This window comes from Vanessa cardui, chromosome 5, assembly GCF_905220365.1.
Source record: "Vanessa cardui chromosome 5, ilVanCard2.1, whole genome shotgun sequence".
Classification (NCBI taxonomy): Eukaryota; Metazoa; Arthropoda; class Insecta; order Lepidoptera; family Nymphalidae; genus Vanessa; species Vanessa cardui.
Window position 1 is genome coordinate 12,213,335 of NC_061127.1, and position 13,551 is coordinate 12,226,885.

Here is a 13,551-nt window from a genome sequence, read left to right on the forward strand (position 1 = left end):
CCAATCTTCGCTTAAACTGCATGTGTTGGGCCTAGCCTGAGCGCTGAAACAAATGCATTTTGGCTCAGTAGATAGCCAAAGATAGACTTACGAACTTCCCGCAAACCGCAGTCCCTCACTCGTGCATTTGCTAAAAAAAAAAGTGCAAAGAAGATCGTTTTAAGAAATGAATTTCAAATCACTAACGTATCAATCCTGCTAGCCAATTTAGCGCCAAATTGAGGATACATTGTGCAACGTCTAATCAACTACATTAGTGCGGATCTTTGTGAAACTTTTGGCTCTCTATACAGTTTGTAATCATTTTAAGTTAACCATTTAAATGTTAAAGGTTTGTAAAACAAAAAAACGATGGAACCTTTAATTATTCGTATAATATGTGTAATCTCTGACGTCTCACCTTCAAAATACAAGCAACATTTACTGACCGCTCACTCAGAGTCATCGCGCGCGCTCATTGGACGGTTTAAATAGCGCGCGCTTCCTTCACTTCCTGTTAAAAACTTCCGTCCCGTTTTAAATCACTTTCGCAGATGCAAGAAAAAGTGGAGACAGATCTAATCAGTATTAGTAGTCTTTGATAGAGCTTGTAAAAATTACTTGCAAACAATTTCTAATTAAATTTATACAATGGTTTGACTTATTTCTTTCAGTTCAATTCGGGTTACGCATTCTATGAAATTATTTAAACACGATGAAATTTGTACACGCTAATTTCCATACAAGATATTTGAATTAATTTTAAATTAATATACTTGACTCATAAGAGTAATAAGTGACTTTCTTGATGGTTGTTTTTATAAAATTAAGTTATATATATTATTTATATTAATATTATAAAGTAACTCCTGTCTGTCTGCCCTTCTTTCACTACCAATCCGCTGAAACGAATTTGATTAAATTTGGTATGGAGCAAACATGAACTTCAAGAAAGGACTTTTTTGCCTAACACATGACAACCAATACTCTAAAACGCCAGCAAAGCCGCGAGAGACTACTATGTAGTTTTTTTATAATTACGATACAATGACTTCTTGCAAGGTAAAGTCACGATACATAATAAGCTTAGAAGAGCTAACGGATTCTTGCCACACCGTGAACTAATCTCTGTATTCGCACATTACTCTCCCATGATTGTTCGCTCACAATATTTCGGAGCACTTTCGTAATTTAAAGCTGCTATTTATTTTAGGATAATTAAAAAGATAGATTAAATCGTATGATATTATTATTTGTAGAACATTATTCAATTTTATAATAATAAATATTACAGTATATACAGTTAAACAGTGTATAAAACGCAAAAAGTTAAATTAAAAGTAAATATAAATATACGTTATAAACGCACTTTTTCATCCTCTGTAATAATGTTAATCAAAATAATATATACAATAAATTTAATGGTGATAAAAAATATGCATTAATTTTCCTTACATACTACTGATAGCTACTTTAAATTTGACTTTTCTCACATACATAGTTATTGCATTAAAGTAAAGCGTGCAGTTTATTGAGTCAGCAACAATTTTTAGGATAGGGTCCTCACTAATATACTGGATACTAAATTGAAGATCCTCATTTTCTATGCTTACATAACATTTACACGTGAAGGTAAAATTAACTGAAAAGTAAGTGTAATTATTTTATCATCGATTAACATACACTTCAGAGAACTTTCGATTACAATTATAGCGTGACCATTCGCAAAGTGAAATTTTGTCATTTTATCTGACACGATATTGTTGTTGTGAGACAACCAAGGCCGAGGTTTGTCGTGTATATGCATATATAAATGCAATATATATGCGATTACATAACACATATATTTCTTAAACAATAATTTAACGACGTGTTATAACTAAATTATAAAAACTAATTATTATATATCAATAGCTTCACGACTAGTGTTTTTACATTAAAAATAATAAATATAAATTATTTGAAATATATAATGATTATTTTACAAATAATTTATATTTATTATTTTTATCATGAAGGTTTTAGTTTCCGCTGTTTCTACGAGTCTACATTCATATGTTTTTATAGATTAAATATCAACAAGACGTTTCTCGGCCTCGAACCACAGGTGGTTTCTATTTTTACCCCACCAAAGGGGTGTTGTAACAGCTCCGTTTACAAGTAATCATTTACTAACGTACTGCCTGGACTTAAATATTGATACGAGTTATATTCGTTTTTACCGCGTTAAATTAAAAATTACATATAAACTAAAATACAACAAAAATATCGCTCCTATTTGTTTTTTTTTCTTCGTTCAATGTTCAAAATAAAAACATACTTATAAAGGTTTTATATTACTTTTCTGGTACAACTTCTTCCGTGTGTGCAGAGAGGGGGGGTAGCTATAGTCTTTTGTCATGTGTCTGTGTCACTGATAACGAGAAATGTCACATTTTGACAATGAGCAATTAATATGTGAAACTGTAACAAAGGAATACTAAATATTTTTCATTATGTATAAATAAAAGCGCTATAAGAAATATTAATCATTCCTAACATCGCCAAACTAAGTTGTTATATCCCTTTTGCCTGTAGTTACATAGTTTAACTTATTTTTCAAAACGGAAAACAGTAATACTAAATATAGCTGTTTGGCGGCAGAATATCTGATGAGTGCGTGATATCTACCCAGGTGGGCTTACACGAAGCCCTACCACCAAGTATAGTACAATTGTTAATTTATAACGTTGTTAAATACATTTTTTCCTTGACTTGTGCAACGCTTATTACAGACTAGTCTAATCTAAATACAATGTAAGGAAGCTAGTATTATATAAAGACACACTGCATTGAATGTGCTGCTTTAATAAAATTATTACATTTTGCAGTTAGCATTTTTAACCATATTATTTATCCGACATGTACAATACTTAAGGGTTTTTGAACCCGGTACCTTGACCATAAAGCTCACCATCCACAAATATTCGCCAAGACCCCTTCCGTACTAGCTATTTTTAATTTTATTATATATATAATATAATCATAAGCTCTTTATTAAGGTCAACAAGAGAAACATTTAAGTCACGCAACGATATTCAAAAGCTAGTAAAATATTTGTAATGATTATGAAGCTATGTGTGATGGACGGTTAGTCTAATAGTGGTATGTTGAGTTGTGTGAGTTATGAGCACGTATGTGTGCGTAGAGGAAGAACGTCGGCATTGCAAGGTGATCGGGACGAGTCCCATGCGCACGCGCAGCGCGTACTCGACCCCGGGCCATTGTTCCGATACAGGTTAAAACGTCGGTCTGAAACCACATGACGCGTACAATTTAAGCGTAAACTTTTTATAAAACTCCAATTTAAATTTTAAAAGAGTTTCTTGAATAGTAAATGCTAAATAATATTTATTTAGTTTTTTATTATTTATTCACGATATTTCTTGTAAGTAGTTAATGTTGTATTGAATAATGCTGATTTATAAAACAAAGAAATGACTACAACGCTATGATACAATCGTAGATATGTCATAGAATAATCTGAACAACATTCCTACGTGCTCAAACGCATACAGTTGCAAGCTGCAAACTATAAAAGCAGCGTTGGCGTTTTAATGTTCGAATTCCATACAATGAAAATCGTCATTATAATTGAAGGATAGTCTTTCCTTACATTTTAAGATTACTTGACGTTTTGAAACTTGTTTTTGAATTACTTTCCCGATTACTAAACCTTGAAAAAATCGTTAACTCCATTAAAGATGTCAATACATTTAAGAGCTTATACTGGTAAAATTTGTAAATTAATTAATATTTTTATGGACAAATACAATACATTTTTGAAAACTATTGTTCGTTTCCCCGTGTCCCTGTTCAAGGCCATGTATTACGGCGAAATTAGTGAAGAGTAATGAAACCTGGTTTCGTAAATATGACCCTACGTTAAAATTGTATAGGATATAATATAAAAAAAAGGGTTGCGAGAACAAAGAGTTTTTTTATCTTACGTCGAACGATCACGTTCCAAAGGTTTTTATTGCGTTTTTGTTTTTATTACTTTTCATATTACGAGCTTTATATTTTTGTTTGTAGAAGAAATTATTTTGGCGAACTACAATGTTCCAGTACAAAAGATATCAACGGGATCTAATTTTGATTTTCATGAGTTGCGAATTATCACCATTATATCAAACTTCAATGATAAAGTCCTTCAATAAGTTATTTAGAAAATAGCAATATTATATTTACATTTTACTTATACTAATAATTGACCTTATATATCATAATTTTCTAATATTATATTTTTATATGTCTTAAAATTGAACATTTCGAATTTCGATACTCAAGTTTGTAAGTTATTTTTTTTATTTATTACAAATTTTTGACAAGGGGTAATTTTTCACCAGCAAACAATACTTTGCGAAACGTAACTTGACCGCCATTCGAGCAAGAGGCAATGATAACTTATAATAGTAAATTATCATTACGTCCCGCTCCAACAGAACTCAAGACTAACCGTTTATTATATTCATAACTGTCATTGCCAAACATCAGTTAGTGACAGTCTTGATTAAAGAATTCATTCACGCCGTACCCAAATATTTGATGAACGTAAACGTCCGTCAGACGTGTGAGTTCGAGCGAAAGTTCGGTAGACAATGGTCAGTCAGGCAGTTTTAATTGCGTACGACGTAGGCGAAAGTCTGATTCTGACGTTTTCAAGTCATTAATGATGCGACTATTTAATGGATAGTATACTAAACAGTAGCTGTATTTTGTTTTCCTATCAATATTACTCTTCTAATTTTTATTTAAAAAATATCTTAAGAATTCGAATTTATTTCGGTGAATTAAATATATTTTGATTGGTTGAATTAAAGAAATAAAAGTAGATCAGTGAATTGCGATTTTTATTTTTTAAAATACGTGGATCAAGCTGCAATAGTTTGATATTGTGTCAACCAGAATTACTACTAAAATAATAATCTATAAGTTTCAAATAAACACCATATACTTTTAATATTCCATATCTGTTAAATAAGATGCATATTATTTTATGTTTAATAAAGCATTAATAAATAAATTAAAGTACAATGATACGAGTAACGTCGCTTCCACATCAAGAGACGAGGAAAAGTTTTTTATCTAAATTACGACGATCAGATGCCAACGAGAGGCGTTTCAGTAACTTAGCGAGTGGCACGTACGATAAGTTGGGATTACTTTTTTAAATGTCATCTATTTCCTATCTTAATAAATAATATACGTTTGCGTGTGCTGTTTCAACATCCAGATGTGACTTTAATCAAAGTGACTGGCAGACTGACGTTAAATTAACGAGCTGTTAGTTTTACAGTATTTTTTATGTTCGCATTTATTTTATTGTTAAAGTCAATAGACTGCTCGAAAGATTAAGTAAGAAGATATTATTGTTTTCATGTTTAAGGTGGCTGTTTTTACAACATCGTATTCGTATCGTATTAAAATTAAATTTGAAATAAAAAAATTAAACTGGATAGCCTTGAGCTCGTAATAAAAAAAAAAAAAAAAAAACAAAAAAAAACGATGTGAAGCAATTTTGAAGATTAAATAAAAAAAAAGTCTGTTTTGAGATTAAATTAATTTACTAGTTTACATTTCAATATTTCACTCATGTACTATTAGTACGTAGTACCTTTGCCGCAAAGGCCTGCATTAGTATTTATTCTCAGCATTTATTTCAATACGAATCATTGTAAAAACGACGAGCGATGAACTCGAGTTGAAGGAACGTCGCGCTCGGATGGCTGATCACTGTCGACAATTTATATACAACAAAAAACATCACTATAACAAGGGTTAGTCTTACTCTTACGTTACACTACGAATAGATGCGTACTCGTGGGAATCGATAATTATTTATCGATACAAATGTGATGAAATTGATTTCAGCACTATAATTAAGATTGTATTTCTTCGCATGGTTGTAATTTTAGGACATGATTACTTACTTTGATTACTTTTCATTTAAATTTAAATGTATATACATTTGCAGACTCTTAGTAAATAAATAATTGTTTATTAGCTTATTGTAAATCAACAAACACAATTAAAGTTGGTTTCTACGACAGCGATAGCGATCTCTATCGGACAGTCCTTGGTTTGAAGAATTTTAAATAAGCAGTGAGGTTAATGAATGTTTATTAATACACACTAATTAGTTAAATACACAATGAACTTATAAATGTATTTACAAAAAAACTTTCCCATCAAATGCTATAAATAAATTCAATGCATCGAGTAAAGGTTATATAAATATTCAAAAGTCTTAATAATTTGCCAAAACCAAAAATATTATGTTTAAATAATCGCTACTGCCAATATATATTAAGTATGAATCTAAAAATGTTATCACTGATAAATTCATATTCAATACTTTGTTCTTATATCAATATAAAATTTAAGACTATAGTATAGATTTATATTAATACCTTTTTTGTTATCAACAGCCTTTGGTCTTCGTGTGTATAACATGTTCAACCAGAATGTATAAATAATATCGCTCTTTGCTGTTCAATAAACCGCCAAAGCTTATATGTGTAGTATTATGTATAAATATTTCTACGAAGCATCTTTATACGCCTCAAGACTAAGGGATCGTCAAGCTGTACCGGTTTTAAACGACTTAAAAATGCTAAGAATCAACTATTATGAGTCTACAAGAACTAACCATTGCGGCAAGCCGATTAAAAAAATGTAAATTATACGAGTATGTTTTCAATGCAACACGTATTTTCAGTTACAAATATTTATGTTCATATTTATATGTCCTGGAGTACTAAAGACAAACACTCTTAGCTTAAACTAAAAAAAACTTTTTTAGTATGAAGTTATATGTACAGTCAAAACTGTTTACGCTAAATCATTAATTATTTTAATATATAATGATGATATAATATATGATATAATATATGATGATGATGTACCTATAGTTAAATAAATGAATGTCTGTATCATATACTAGTTGGGCGTCATGCAAAACAAGTAGTCTATCTTCCTCTTTGGAATTCAAGCTTGCTTTTACTAAATTTCATTAATATTCGTAAATATATGTAGGTGTTTACTTTTGCAATTTGTACGTTCCTTTATCATATCACTTAGGGCCTTAACCTGCGTTGACCTTTTTTCGCAAGACGATGTCAGGGCGGGTCACAATATTGAAAAATTGAATAATTTAAAACTCGAACTTGCGCTGTCGACTACCTGTCGCCGCGTGCCCGCCACTTTCTTTTCCGAGTAAAAGCTGCGATAGCGTACATAATACGTGTGTTTACTGATCGTGACAACTGCTAACTTGAAATCGTGTGATAACCAAACCGAATTAATATATTTTAAGAAAGTCAAACTATAAAATAATCGTTTTTTTGATTAATTCGTTCAAAACTAAACAAATCAATTTAGGAGAAAGTCAAAGTATTCTATGTGTTATTTTAAAGTGATTCTTACGTGTTATTGAAATAGTAATAACTGTTGATGGTAATTTAATGAAGTAAATAAGAGAATTATATTCCTATTAGTCATAAGTCATTAAAACAAGGCACCGTTTGATTAAACGAAAATTACCAGCTGACGATAGAATTTGCTAGAATTTCTAATCGTTCGTATCATTACCTGTTTCTCACGGCTAATGCCTGTTGTTACGTTCCACAAATACCGATGACAAAGCTATCTGACGGAATTCCGGCGTCGACAATGTTATTGTTATTCGTAAATTGATCTCAAACAAATACAAGGAAAGTAAATAAGTGTATTCTATTCTTAAGTCTGCAATAAATTAATTTTTAAAACTACTTTAAATATAAGATCGATATTATAAGGCCTTCAAAGGCTTTCACTGTCTGTATCTTATCAGATCATAGATTTCGATTTAAACGAACATGGAAAATTTCAATTGAATGGGATTAGAGGAAAATATACTTCAAGAAGTCTTTATTTGATTCAAACAAATAAACAAAGCTTGTAAAATAAAAGCGGTCGACCGCATGTTATTTCTGTAATTGCGTTCTATCGTACTACAACTTTTTTTTTGTTTAACATAGTTTTAGGCGGTCACTAAATAAAGGCACCGACAGATTGTGAGCGTGTAAGTGAAATAAGTGGGTTAAACTCAAACTCAAACTCAAATAACTTTATTCAATATTGAAGCATTACACTTTCTTATTGATGGTCAATTGAAACACTACCACCGGTTCGGAAAAGAAAATACCCTGACCTGAGAAGAATCGGCGAAAAACACTCAGCGGGTTTTTTTTTTTTTTTTAGTTGTCTCATATATTATTTAAACAATTTAATATGAGATGAAATAGCCAGGAGGCGATCGTTTCATTCCCAAGGTGTGCTATCGATCATAAACTCATTAATTGTATAGTAACCTTTTGCACACAAGCGTTCCTTAATAATTTTCTTAAATTTGGCAACAGAGGCATTTTGAACGCTTTCTGGGATCCTGTTGTAAAACCGTATACATTGCCCCACAAAGGAGTTACTGACTCTATGTAGTCGAGTAACAGGAGTAACAAGTTTGTGTTTGTTCCTTGTACCAATGCTATGAGTATCACATTTTCTCATGAAATCATTAATATTTTTTCGTACATACATAACATTGCAGAATATATATTGAGAAGCAACAGTCAATATCTTGATTTCTCTAAATTTATTCCTTAACGATTCTTTAGCTCCTAGGTTATAGATTGCGCGAATAGCCCTCTTCTGTAGCACAAATATAGTATGGATAGCGGCTGCGTTGCCCCACAGCATAATACCGTATGACATTATACTGTGAAAGTAACTGAAATATACTAAGCGAGCCGTATCAACATCGGTACATAATCTAATCTTTTTGACCGCGAATGCCGCAGAACTCAGTCTACTCGCCAATCCGTTAATATGGGGGCCCCATTGCAACTTGGCATCAACAGTAAGGCCAAGAAACTCAGCAGAATCAATTGGATCCATAGATTCCCCGTTAATGAGTACATCGGCTTTTACATTATGTACATTTGGTGTACTAAATTTCACAATTTTTGTTTTATTATTATTAAGCCTAAGATTGTTTACGCTAAACCAATGTACTATATCAGCTATAGCATTGTTTACGTCGTCGTACTGTACCTGTTTTCTATTAATTTTAAAAACTAAGGAGGTATCATCAGCAAACAATACTATATCATGTTTGTTCCCAACAAGAAAGGGCAAGTCATTTATATATGTGAGAAACAGAAAAGGTCCAAGAATTGATCCCTGAGGGACCCCCATACCAACTGAGACCCCAGGAGACCTATTTCCTTTAACGTCAACCCTCTGAATTCTATTGTTAAGATAAGAAGTCAGAAGGTCAAGCGCACATTCTCTAATTCCATAGTGATAAAGTTTCCTGACCAGAGTCTCATGTTGAACACAATCAAAGGCTTTGGATAAGTCACAGAAAACCCCTAAGGCATCCCGTGACTCCTCCCAGGCTTCATAGATATTCTTAATAAGCTCGATACCAGCGTCTGTTGTCGAGCGACCCCTCGTGAATCCAAATTGTTTACTATGAAGCAGATTATGTTTGTTAAAATGTTCTAATAATTGATTCAGAATTATTTTCTCAAATATTTTGCTCAGGGTAGGTAGAATCGAAATTGGCCTATAGTTATTGGGGTCTGAAGAACTACCAGATTTAAATATTGGAATAACTTTACTATGTTTCATCAGGTCAGGAAATATACCACGTTGGACACAACTATTAAATATTAAAGCAAGAAAAGGTGCAATTACATCAATAATCGAATTTATCACCTTTAGAGAAATACCCCATAAATCAGCCGTTTTCTTGATGTCTAGTGACTTAAAGGCGCGTATTATGTCGTTGGGGTTTACAAGGGTAAAATTAAAGTTAGATTTACAAGCTCTTACATTTTCTTTCATCAATGACTCGGCAACATCTGGAGAAGATACAAGTGACTTAGTTGTCAAAACTGGTATGTCAGCAAAAAATTTTTCAAAAACTGTAGCAACATCCTTTTGACTATTTACTACTATATTATTATAATTCAGGCTCAATTCGGAGTTGCAACTGCCAACTCTACCAGTTTCACAATTAATAATTTTCCAAGTCATTTTTATCTTGTTATGTGCATTCTTAATTTTATTTTTTATAGTTAAAGATTTTGCCAAAAAGCACACTTTTTTAAATAATTTAGAATAGTTACTTACATAATTGGCAAAAGTGGCACTATGATTGTACGTTCTTTCATTGTAAAGCTCATACATTCGTTGCCTACTTTTATGAATTCCAATAGTCGCCCAATCACTGAATTTTAAAAAGTTTTTTGTATTAACTGTTTTAGAAGTGAATATTGATTTAAAACTGTTTTTAATTAATTTAAATAGATTGTTATATAATACATTGGGATTATCACTGAAATGTATGTGAGGGAGATTAGCCATAATATTACTTCTAAACTTCTCAATACGACTTGCGGTCAAAGGAACAAACATTATCTTTTCAGAAGTACTTATTTTTTTAACATGAAAATTAAATAAGGCTTGTTGTCCACAATGATCTGAACTTAGGTTATTAATAATAATTTTGTTTTGTGGAATATAGGTAGCAAATATGTTATCAATGCAAGTTGCTGTGGAATCTGTTATTCTAGTTGGTTCTAAGAACAGATTTACCAGATTATATGAACTTAACAAAGATCTGAATCTAATACTTGTGGTTGAATTATGCAATAAATTTATATTAAAATCTCCACAAACAATAATTTCTTTATTAGATCCAGATAACTTAGATAGAACATTGTCCAATATATTTTCAAACAATTCATATAATCCACTAGGGGGCCTGTATACGCATACAACAATGACACGCTCAAGCTCTGCACAGGCTATTTCTATAGTTTGCTCAATAGAAAGGCTCACAATATCTTTACGTTCTTTAAATTTTATATTTTTACACAGGAGTATTAAAGAGCCACCACGTATAGCTTTATTTCTACTGAACAGACTAGCAATCTGGTGCCCACTAAAGTTAAACATAACCTGATAATTTAGAAGCCAATGTTCAGTTAAACACAAAATATCAATGCCATTACAGGTCAAAAATAATTCAATTTCTAAGTCTTTCCCTAACATTCCTTGAATATTTTGGTGCACCAGATTTACAATATTTTTGTTATTTACTTTCTTATTATTTTTATTGGCTTCTATAGTAACTATTTTTTTTACAATTATAGTTAGAATTATTATCGTTGCCAGAGACTACCTCTATTGTCTTAGAACTTAATTTAAATTACTTGGAACATGTTCCAAAATATATGGTCTTAAATTGTTATTATTATACTGCTCAATAGAAGCAGTTGTCTGGTCAAACAAACCATTGGTTGATTTTTTAATTTTATTATTAAATTATGATAGATAATAGTTAGGAAATATTATCTAGTTTTTAAGACAACACATTAACGAAATAATCTTTGCTCATATTTAGATATAAGTGAATTGAATTCATTATAATATAACACTATATATTTACAAATATCATATTTTCAAGACCAAGTATGTATAATAAGATTCTTTTGTAGTGTTAAAAAAACAAGTTTTATTCTGTATTTAATTACATATGTAAATTATTGAATTTATCAACTTTAAATAAAAATACAGTCACTTCCCTTACCTTTTCGCGTTATAATTGTTCTACTTTTCGAAATTAGTCGTTTTAAAATGTTAATGTTGCTTACCTGTTGCCAACATTGACATTCTAACTTAATTATAATTTATAATAACAATTATTTTCATATATATTGACGTACTTAAGTTATGATACAAATGATGAAAGTGATTTTTATGAAATAAATTTGATATATAACTGTTGCACATGCACTCTAATTAAGTTATTTATTTCTTGTTGATTATGTTCTTCAAATATTAGACAAATTATAGTGTCAGTTAATTAGTTAGGTTAGTTTCAATTTAGGAAAAGTTAAGCATGTTCCCTTGCTGGTTTAGAGCTTTTTCTTTGAAGATTTTGTAGAGGTTGGCGGAATGGCAATGGGCCATCTGAGTAGGTAGTCACCAAGGCCCATCGATATTTGTAGTGTACGAAAAATATTTATCATTCCTGACCTTTATTAATCACCAATGCGTCACCAACCTGGGGCAATAATACGTCGTATCCCCTATGTTCGGAACTTAAAAATATTAAGTATTATGGCTTAGAAATCAGCTCAGCTTAGTAGAATACATAATCAGCGGGTTCCTAACCAGATGGACTTGCATAAAAATACCACACCAAAATCTCTTTGATTCAATACAGAAGCATTAAAATTATTTATTGATTGTCAAATTGTTATTCCACCTCCTTGTAACGCGGGGTGGTGAACGCAAGTGGCGGATTTAAAAATGGAAGCAAATGAAAATTTTCATTGGTGGTTCATCCTTAACTATTGGTTAATGTTTACGTGCCTACGCTATTTCATCTCTGATTAGTTTAATTCAAATTTCGAATCGATTGAGTTATATCAATTAGATTTATTGGAACAGATTAATTATATACTTGAGAAATTGAGACGTTACGTTTCCTATTACCGTGTTTTATCATTCTGCATCGTGTCTGCAATATTTTATTACATAAGCACACTCATTTATAATTTATTTAAAATATATATAAATACTAAATTGGTTTCTTACTGTACATACATAAATATGTATAATAAAAGGTGATGTCTTGTTGACGTTGTTAAAATAAGATGAATAGTTGTTTAGTTTAATGCATTATTATTATTTGTGAAGGAAACATTTGTGTTTCTTTTAATATGAAACATAACTAAGACAACGCCGATAAAATACTATACTAGGAATTATGTAATAGTTTTAATGAAATATGTGATTTTATAATAAATAAAATAATTATTGGTATATTATTTACTTGTTTATGACAAAAATTTGAAGACGATCAGAAACTTACCTTACCCTACAGAGAGCAGGTTGATCTTGTATTAATCAATTATCTCCACCCTTGAGTGATGCTCAGGAATGAGACCGGTTTCTTTGTAGAGTTATCCTTAGAAGATCATCTCGCCGACAAAAATAAAAGACCATTTTTTCACGTTTTAAACCGCTTTTGATCAGTGTTTATACTTAACCATATTCAAATCCTTCAGTATAAAAAATATACCCAGTAATATACGTTAAAATATTATTGTAAAAATAATGAGAAATTCTTTGAATTAAAATAATACGCGTGCAAAGTCCAAATATGGCACTAGTATTTAGTGTATCATTTGAAGTGATGTCATTATTATAATAAATTTAATTTTAAAATATGGATGTAATCTTTTGGTTAGCTGATTTTTTGTTACGAAAAATCATTTGAATGGAAATAATTACCTTCATTACATAAAAACATACCGAGAAATATGTCTCATACAACTGATAAGAAGCAAAAGAACACTTAGTCAGTATTTAAGAATAAGTTAAATAATAAATAATTATATTTTCGAAATCAACATTTTGATTAAAAACGTTAAATATTACGAATAATCTCGTATATTATTTAGGACAATAGAA

The 13,551-nt window shown here is 30.8% G+C and overlaps 1 protein-coding gene across 2 annotated transcripts in view; it reads left to right on the forward strand.

The window, feature by feature from the left end:
• The window catches only part of LOC124529668, a 44,925-nt gene that overhangs the window by 5,374 nt on the left and 26,000 nt on the right, over window positions 1-13,551 (forward strand). The gene's annotated exons all lie outside the window — the stretch shown is intronic.